This window comes from Canis aureus, chromosome 10, assembly GCF_053574225.1.
Source record: "Canis aureus isolate CA01 chromosome 10, VMU_Caureus_v.1.0, whole genome shotgun sequence".
NCBI lineage: Eukaryota > Metazoa > Chordata > Mammalia > Carnivora > Canidae > Canis > Canis aureus.
The window spans coordinates 1,741,589-1,752,277 of NC_135620.1; the positions used below are offsets into that span (position 1 = coordinate 1,741,589).

The following is a 10,689-nucleotide window of genomic DNA, read 5'->3' on the forward strand; positions in this document are numbered from 1 at the left end:
TTCACCAATCTAAGGGAAATGCATGAGTCAGGGAACATGTCTAAGTGAGAAATGTAGTGTGTAGCAGGACACTACAGCAGGAAAGAGGAAATTGAAAGAGGATTAGGGAAATGTACCAGGATGTCAAAGTTTGATACTACTGAGGAACAGAGGGAAGGAGCAAAGTCAGAGTTTATATTTTTAAAAATTTATCAACATTAAATGGCTGAGAGATCAGTGAACTGTGCACAATGACAAGAGATATGAAAGTGGAGGCAAATTCAGAAGGAATTTGAAAGCAAAGATGAATTGAATTTGGTAAGCTGGAAGAATAATGTTTTTTACTTCTACTCAAATACTCCAAAAAACTGTGAAACAGGAGCTGGTAAACATCAGCAATAGCAGTCTCAAAGCTGAAGGATTCTTATTCCTGCTGTTACTATGATTGAAACTGTTCCCTCTTCTTTGCCCATTCCTGGTATAAAATGGATGTTTTATCATTTAAAAGGTGCACATAGGGATGCTGTCTTTCAAACCTCTAATTACTTTGAAGTCTCTCCCCAGAGGTTGGAGGGCACTAGTGTTCCACAATTCCCTGACCACTCTGTGCTGCCCCTCTGCTCAGGAAAGGTCTGCAGGAGGAAAGAAGAGAATCAGTAAGGCAGAACATGAAAGACTGTTTGTGCTGCCTCATGCACAACAAATGTGTGAAATATTCAAAGGGAGGGAGATCTTGACCTTATTTTTGTGGCCACATTGCATTTAAAATGGCCTTAGATATTCAAAGCATCCTGATGTAAGATTAACATTCTCATGATCTGGGCTGCTTATCATCTTGCCACCAGATATCATCTATCCTCACAAGAGTAAGGACTGAGGAAATCCACCTTTTTCACCTCATCAACCAGATGTGGGCATCACTGGGACTCATACAACCTTCCTTTCCTCTAGAAATTATGACCTTTTCAAGATCCCTAGGCCTTTCCCTCCCAATCCAATGGGTTTTCATTAAAACAGCAAAAGGAAAATCCAATGAGTCTTGTATAGGTCCCTTTGGGAAAACATTTATCATAAAACCAAGGTTATCAAATACTTAACAGTGGTGGGGTTCTCTTTAAAGTTCCCTTGTTTCCAGAAGAGACAGGCAAATGAATCTTCCATTTGAGAAGGAAGAACTTAGTAGAAGGTGAAAGTAGGGGAATAAGTTTTAATGCTTTGGTTTTATCATTCTTATCCTAGAGTGAACAAGAGCATTTATGTGTCTGGCTGGGATTTATGAAAGATCTAAAAGATTCTCCTGGCCATGCATAATGTGAAAGAGGGGTTTGTTAAAAGGGTAGAGAAGTGTTAGGGTCCTAGGGGAGGAGACAGAGTTGTGAGGTACCTATAGACCAAGACCTATAGGTCCAGCTGACCAATGATTGTGAGCGATTTGGTGTCATTATCAGCTCATCATCCAAGACTCAACCAGTTTCTGTCTGAGGTGGCTTCTGAAGCTCCTTCAGAGCTGCTGTAATTGTTGGCCATAACTTTTGGCATCTGGAGCGAGTCCATGTCATTCAGCATTTTCACTACCATCTCACTGTGCCTGAAATATTTTATTTCCCATGAGACTTCCTCTTGAACACAGAACTCCTTTTAATGACCTGAATTTGGGGATAGTAGCTTGGATCACCAGAGAGTTGCTGTAGGTGGAAACTCCTCACCCCCAATCCTCAATGCTCCTGTCTGAAAGCATCATATAGTCTTCTTACCAGCTGAGTCAGTGGTAAAACAGCCATTGTCCGGATACCTGGGTGGCTCAGTGGTTGAGCATCTGCTTTCAGCTCAGGGCATAACCCGGGTGTCCTGGGATTAGGTCCTGCATTAGTCTTCCTGTGGGGAGCCTGCTTTTCCCTCTGCTTATGTCTCTGCCCCTCTTTCTGATCTCTCATGAATAAATAAATAAAATATATATTAAAAAAAAAAAACAGAAACCAACCATTGTCCTAAGTTCTCTCCTGTTTAGGAGCTGTGAGATGACATATTGCTTCTTAGAACTAGGGCATTGTTAGAATGGTCATGTGAAAACTCCAGCTATCAAGCCACTTAGGCCTCTCTCCTAACACATCAGCCCTAAATTTACATACAAGGGACAAATGAACTCATTTCCTGGGAGTCATCATGAAGAAAGGAGGAAGTAAACTTAATGATCTTTGTTGGGATGCATAATTATGACAGATTACTTTTATTTTTTTAATTTTTATTTATTTAAATTCAATTTGCCAACATATAGTATAACATCCAGTGCTTATCCCATCAAGTGCCCTCCTTAGTGCCTGTCACCCAGTTACCCCCTCCCCCACCCACCTCCCCTTCCACAACCCTTTGTTTGTTTCCCAGAGTTAGGACTCTCTCATGGTTTGTCTCCCTTTCTAATTTTTCCCACTCAATTCCCCTCCTTTCCTTTATAATCCCTTTCACTATTTCTTATATTCCACATAGGAATGAAACCATATAATTGTCCTTCTCCGATTGATGTATTTCACTCGGCATAATACGCTGTAGTTCCATCCATGTCGAAGCAAATGGGTACTTGTCTTTTCTGATGGCTGAGTAATATTCCATTGTATATTGAAAGCTAATTGTGGGTCAGGTCACTGTTAACATTTTATATATTCCAGATAAACTGAAGTGTAGCACATTTCTCATCCATCCAGACATGGGGGAATCTGCACTGGAAGGTCAAGTCCCCATAACATTTGGCTTTGAAACTAGTGGAGCTTAACTTCAGGAGTTGTTGGTTTTTGTTTTTGTTTTTGTTTCTGCTTTTACAATCAGTGGTGTTTAACATCAGATATTTTAGAAATCAACTGGCTCAGCTTTGGAAGAGCCAGAGGGCAATAGGATACTGACCCCAAACCTTAAACAGTATAAAAAACCCTTTGGAGATAACAGCATAGAAGCAGCGGTCTCAAATGTCCCTGGGTTATTTGTTACTAATATTAGAATGTGCACTGGAGGGACAGGCATCTCTAGGAGACTTCTCCAAGAACAGATGAGCTGCTGAGTGACATCTCTCTCCCCACCCACTCCTAGTTACCAGAACACTTTAGGGAACTAGCATGAACACTTTCCACAGAGCTTGCTAACACTACGTGACCCATACTTACATGCTGTAGTGTGTTTGCCCTATCCAACACACCTCACTTATGCAGGAGTGTCTCCAAAGTATCCCCAGTTAGGTCTCATCCTTTACATTACTCCCAGTAGGTACCATGGAGCAACACCTACCTTACAAATACCATGCACTCCACCTCCATGTATTCTAATGGACTTGCCTCAATCAATCCACCCCACCCAGCAGGAGTTCCTCCAAAGCAGTTCTTGATGAATATCATTCTGCAAGCAGGCCCAACAGTGCATTACTCCACTCCAGAGTGACTTTTCTTCTGCAGAGAAGGGAGGATAATCAAACATACAAGTTCAAATACAGACGTAACAGTAGATTGGGACAGACATCTGATATGACTTCTATTCCAGCCCATTAACAAAAACCTCAGTGGTGACAGCACAAAGGGAAAGCCTTGTATGGGGTGGGGGGGCACTACAACTTTAGGACAGACAGACTAGATACCTGGTCTGACAGCTGGCTATGCACAGCAACTAAAGCCTCAGGGGATGACCTAGGGTGAATACCCTGATGTTTGGTATGACAGTAGTCCTGGTAAGTGGGCTGTGAGTAAACTTCTGCTCTGACACAAATACAGGGCCAGGAAGTCCCAGAATGGCTCCTTAGCAGCACAGGGACAATACAAAATGCAAAGGAGTCCACTGCAGCTAACCAGAATGAAGGCAAATGCATTTCAATCACAAGTAGGGCACACACAACACATATGAGACACCACAGATGGACCTAGTTCTGTTTGAGTAGGGAACATTGCACTATAAGGCACTATAGGGCAGGGCCTATTCTTCATGAGGACATAGCTTTCAAGGTCAGGAGACCTAGCTGAGTTTCCTAATAGAAAGAATCACAGAGTATTTAATGAAATAAGGAGAAGGAGAAAAATGAAAGACAGGACACAATCACAGCAAAAGAGCTAACTGAAATAGTGTTAAGCAATATGTCTGATAGACAATTCAAAGTAATGACATAGATATAGGTGCTGAACTTGAGAAAAATGTAGATTTCACTCAGGGATGCCTTCAATAAAAAGGTAGAAAATATCATAAAGAACCAGACATGAAAACTCGATATTAAATTAAAAATTCACTAGAGGGAAGAAATAGTAGACTAGAAGGAACAGAAGAACAGATCAGTGACTCAGAAGACAGAGTAATGAAGAACAAACATAAATAAATAAGTAGATAAATGGAAAAAGAAGGAAAAGGAGGAGGAGGAGGAGAAACAGAAGAAGAAGAAGAAGAAGAAGAAGAAGAAGAAGAAGAAAAGGTGGAGGAGGAAGAGGAAGAGGAGGAAAGAAGATGGATAAAAGGAAGAAGAAGAAATGAAAATAGGTCATGGAAATTCAGTGATATCACCAAGTGTAATGACATTCACACCTAGGAATCCTAGAGGGAGAAGAGAGACAAAAGAGGGTAGAAAATTTATTTTAAGAAATAATAGCTGAAAACTTCTCATATCTGAGGAAGGAAACAGACATCTACGTCTAGGAGACCCAGCAAGCCCTCAACAAAATCAAACCAAGGTGGTCCATATCAAGATACCTAAATAGTTAAAATGGCAGAAAATAATGATAAAAGGTGAATTTTAAAAGCAATAGGAGACAAGAAAGTAGTTGCATACAAGGGAATCCCCATAGAACATCAGTTGATTTTTTTATCAGAAACTTTGCAGAGCAGAAGAAAGTGGCATAATATTTTCAAAGTACTGAAAGAAAAAGAATGTGCAGCCAAGAATATTCTATTGAGTAAGGCTATTATTCAGAATAGAAGAGGAGATAGTTTCCCAGACAAAATAAACTTATACGAGTTCATCAGCACCAAACCAGCATTATAAAAAAATGTCTAAAGGGAAATCTTTGAGTGGAAAGTAAAGGCCATAACCAGGGTTAAGAAAATTGGTAAAAAAAAGAAATTTCGCAGGTAAATGCAAACATAATAAATGTAGTGGAATAATCCTTTATAAAACCAATCTTGAGTTTATTTATTTTTATTTTTTTAAGATTTTATTTATTTATTCATGAGAGACAGACAGACAGAGAGAGAGAGAGATGCATTGACACAGGCAGAGGGAGAAGCAGGCTCCATGCAGGGAGCCCGATGTGGAACTCGATCCCAGGTCTCCAGGATCACACTCCGGGCTGCAGGCAGCGCTAAACCGCTGTGCCACTGGGGCTGCCCAATCTTGAGTTTAAAGCACGAAGAAGTAAAATCAATTATATCTATAATATCATTCAAGGGAATCACAATATAAGGATTTAAAGTATGACTCCATATATATGTAAAACATAGTGGCAAGAGGAGTAATGAATGGGTTGAAACTTAAGTCAACTTAACCAGCAACTTAATATAGGCTGCTAAATGTGGAACATTTTTATGCAACCCTAATGGTAACCACAAATCAAAAACCTGCAATAGGTGTGCAAAAAATAAGGGGAAAGAAATCCACACATATCAATAAGGAAAGCCATCAAGCTACAAGGGAAGATAGCAAGAGAAAAAAAGGAGAGAAATAAACTGGAAAAACAAGCAAAAACTATTAAGAAAATGATAATAAGTACATACCTACCAATAACTACTTTGAATGTAAGAGGACTAAATGCTCCAAACAAAGGACGTAAGTGACTGAATGGATAAGAAAGCAAGGCCTATCTATATGCTACCTACAAGAGACCCATTTCATCAGACCTAACAATTCATGAAGATCGAATGCAAAAGAGATGGAGAAACATTTATCATGCAAATGGAAATGAGAAGAATACCCCTGTGGCAATACTTATATCAGACAAAATGACTTTTTTTTTTTTTTTTTTTACAAAATGACTTTAAATATAAGACTGTAGCAAAAGACAAAGAAGGACATACATAATATAAAGAAAACAATCCAACAAGAAGATATAACAATCGCACACCATTTGTATGCACCCAACATGGCAGTACCCAGGTATGTAAACCAGCTATTAACAGACATAAAGGAAATCAAAGGAATACAATAATAGTAGAAGACTTGAACACCTTGCTGACATCAATGGGTAGATTATCCAAATAGACAACCAACAAGGAAACCATGGCTTTGAATGACACATTGGACCAGTTGGATGTAATGGATATATTCAGAAGGTTGCTTCCTAAAACAACAAAATACACATTCTTTTCAAGTTTACAGGGAGCTTTCTCCTGCATAGATCACACGTTAGGCCATGAATAAATCTCAATACATTAAAAAAGATTGAGGTCATAATATGCATCTCTTCTGACCAAAAACTTGTGAAACTAGAAATCAACTATGAGAGGACAATATAGAAAGAACATAAATACACGGAGGTTAAATAACAAGCTAATAAACAATGGATGGGTCAACTAAGAAATCAAAAAGGAAATTAAAAAATGTATGGAGAGAAATGAAAAGAAACACACAATGGCCAAAAATCTTTGGGATGAAGCAAGAGCTGTTCTAAGAGGGAAGATACAGCAATACAGGACTATGTCAAGAGCCAAAAAACCCTCAAAGAAACAGCCTAAATTTACAAATAAAGGAGGTAGGAAAACAACAAATAAAACCCAACACTAGTACAAGGAAGGAAATGATAGAGGTTAGAGTGGAAATAAACAAAATAGAAACTAAAAAAAAAAAAAAAGAGTGTCTGGCTGGTTCAGTCAGTTAAGCATCTGTCTTTGGCTTGGGTCATGATCCCAGGGTCCTAAGATTGAGCCCCACATTGGGCTCCCTGCTCCATGGGGAGTCTTCTCTCTCTCTTAACATAAATAAATAAAATATTTTAAAAAAGAAACTAAAAACCTAGATGAATAAATAATAGAAAGGTAGATGAAACCAGGAGCTAGTTCTTTGAAAAGCTCAACAAAATTGACAAATGTTTAGCCAGACTCATCAGAGACAGAGAGAGAGAGACAAGAGGACTCAACTAATCAAAGTCAGAAATGAGAGCAGAGAAATAACAACTGATACCACAGAAATTTAAAGGGTTAAACAGAATATTATGAACAATTACAGGCCAACAAATTGGATAACCTAGAAGAAATGGGATAAATTCCTAGACATCCATAACCTTCCAAAACTGATTCAAGAGGAAATAGAAAATTTGAACAGACTGATACCTAACAATGAAATGGGATCAGTAATCAAAACATTCCCAACAAAGTGCAGGACCAGATGGCTTCATAGGTGAATTGTGTTAAACAGCTAAAGAAGAGTTAATAACCTATTCTTCTGAAACAATAAAAAAATAGAAGAGGAAAGAAAATTTCTAAATTTATTCTAAGAGGCCAGCATTACCCTGAGATCAAAAGCAGTTGAAAATAATTCTAAAAACTACATCTTCTTTATCCATTCATCTTTCGATGGACACTGAGGCTCCTTCCACAGTTTGGTTATTGTGGACATTGCTGCTATAAACATTGGGGTGCAGGTGTCCCGGCGTTTCACTGCCTCTGTATCTTTGGAGTAAATCCCCAGCAGTGCAATTGCTGGGTCGTAGGGCAGAAGATGTGGTCTATGTAAACAATGGAATATTACTCAGCCATTAGAAACGACAAATACCGGCCATTTGCTTCGACTGGAGGGACCTGGAGGGTATTATGCTGAGTGAAATAAGTCAATCAGAAAAGGACAAACATTATATGGTCTCATTTATTTGGGGAATATAAAAATTAGTGAAAGGGAATAAAGGGAGAGGAGAGAAAATGAGTGAAAATATCAGTGAGGGTGACAAAACATGAGAGACACCTAACTCTGGGAAATGAACAAGGGGTAGTGGAAGGGGAGGTGGGCAGGGGGTTGGGGTGACTGGGTGATGGGCACTGAGGGGGGCATTTGGCAGGATGAGCACTGGGTGTTATGCTATATGTTGGCAAATTGAACTCCAAAAAAAAATTCTTTAAAAATTAAAATTAAAATTAAAAAAAATAAAGCATCCAGAACTGAAAAAAAAGAAGAAGAAAGAAAGAAAGAAAAAGAAAGGAAAAAAAAGAAAAGAAAAGAAAAAAGAAAATAATACTAAAAAAAAGAGAAAACTACAGACCAACATCTCTGGTAAACATAGATGCAAAATCCCCAAAAAATATTAACAAACCCAATCCAAAAATACACTGAAAAATCATTTACCACAACAAAGTGGGATTTATTCTGGAGATGCAGAGATGGTTCAACACTTGCAAATCAATCACAATGATACATCACATGTACAGGAGAAAAGATAAAAGCCATAGGATCATTTCAATAGATGCAGAAAATGCATTTGACAAAGTATTGATATATCCATTCAGGATAAAAACCCTCAGTGTAGTAGGTTTAGAGGGAAGAGACCTTAACATAACAAAGGATATCTATGAAAAACCCTAATAAACATCATACTGAATGCTGAAAAATGGAAAGCTTTCTCTCTAAGATCAGAAACAAAACAGGGATGCTCACTCTCATCACTTTTATTCAACATAGTCCTGGAAGTCCTAGCCACAGTAGTAAGACCAAAAAAAGAAATAAAAGGTATCCAAATTGGTAAGGAATATGTAAAACTTTTTCTATGTGCAGATGACATGATACTATATGTAAAAGGCCCTCCAGGTGCCTGGGTGATTCAGTGGCTAAGCATCTGCCTTTGACTCAGGTGGTGATCCCAGGGTCCTGGGATTGAGTCCTGTATCAGGCTCCCAGCCAGGAGCCTGGTTTTCCCTTTGCCTATGTCTCTGCCTCTCTCTGTGTGTCTCTCATGAATAAATGGATAAAATCTTTAAAATAAACCCTGAAGAGTCCATCAAAAACTACTAAAATTGATCATGAGTTCCATAGTCACAAGATACAAAATTAGTATACAGGAACACCTGGGTTGGTCAGCAGTTGAGTGTCTGCCTTTGGCTCAGGGTATGATCCTTGTCAGGATATAGAGTCCTGCATCAGGCTCCTTGCAGAGAGTCTGCTTCTCCCTCTATGTCTCTGCCTCTCTCTCTCTCTCTTTTTTTTTCTCTCATGAATAAATAAATAAATAAAATCTTTAAAAATTAAAAAAATTAACATACAGAAATCTGTCCCATTTCTATGCACTAACAATGAACCATCAAAGTGAAATTAACAAGCTAATACCATTTGCAAGTACACCACACAGAATAAATAACTAGAAATAAACTTAACCAAGGAGGCAAAAGACCTATATTCTAAAAACTATAAAACACTGATGAGGGAAATTGAAGATGACATAAACAAATGAAAAGATATAACCCACTTGGGCAGCCGGGGTGGCTCAGCGGTTTAGCGCTACCTTCGGCCCAGGGCCTGATCCTGAAGACCTGAGATCGAGTTCCTCATCGGGCTCCCTGCGTGGAGCCTGCTTCTCCCTCTGCTTGTGTCTCTGCCTCTCTCTCTCTATCTCTCTTTCTCTCGGTCTCCCATGATTAAATAAAGTCTTAAAAAAAATAACCCACTCATGGACTGGAAAATTTAATGTAATTAAAACACCCATACTACTCAAAGAAATTTACAGATTCAATACAAGTTCTATTAAAATACCAATAAGTAATCCTCCTCTCCACGAATCCTAAAGTAATCCTAAAAACTAAATTGGAACTAACTACGAAAGACCTTGAATAACAAAAGCAACCTTGATAACAAAGAAAAAACTAGAGAAATCACAATTCCAGATTTCAAGGTATACAAGAAAGTGTAGTAATCAAAACAATTTGGTTCTGACACAAAAATAAACACAGGATCAATGGAATAGAGAGCCCAGAAATAAACCCACAAGTATATGCTCAATTAATCTAGGTAAAGGGAAAAAGTATCTTCAACAAATGGTGTTGGGAAAACTGGACAGCAACAAGCAAAAGAATGAAACTGGACCACTTTCTTACACCACGCACAAAAGTAAAGTCAAATTGGGTTAAAGACCTAAATGTGAGACCTGAAATCATAAAAATCTTAAAAGAGAGCATAAACAGTAATGTCTCTCACATCAGCCATTGCAACATTTTTCTCGAAATGTCTCCTAAGGCAAAGGAAACAAAAGCAAAAAACAAACAAACAACAACAACAACAACAACAAAACAAAAACCTATTGGGACCACATCAAAATAAAAATATTTGTAAAGTGAAGAAAATCATCAATAAAACAAAAAGTCTACTAAATAGAAGATATTTGTAATGATATATCCAATGAGGGGTTAATATCGAAATGTATAATGAGGTGATACAACTGAGCAGAAAATAAACCCAAATAATCTGATTTAAAAATGAGCAGAAGACATGAACAGTCATGTCTTCAAGGAAGACATCCAGATGGCCAACAGACACGTGAAAAGATGCTCAATAGCATGAACTGTCAAGAAACGTAAATCAAAACCACAATGAGTTGTCACCTCATACCTTTCAGAACAGCTAAAATAAAAAACACAAAAAGCAAAAGTATGGTGAGGATTTAGAGAAAATGAACCCCTGCACACTGTTGGTAGGAATGCAACCAACAGTGTAGTAGTGACTACTACTATGTTGTAGTCACTGTGAAAAACAGTATGGTTGTTCCCCAAAAAATTATACGT

The 10,689-nt window shown here is 38.2% G+C and overlaps 1 pseudogene across 1 annotated transcript in view; it reads left to right on the top strand.

Moving 5' to 3' along the window:
- The window catches only part of LOC144321835 (transcription initiation factor TFIID subunit 9-like), a 152,903-nt pseudogene that overhangs the window by 124,969 nt on the left and 17,245 nt on the right, over window positions 1-10,689 (top strand). The gene's annotated exons all lie outside the window — the stretch shown is intronic.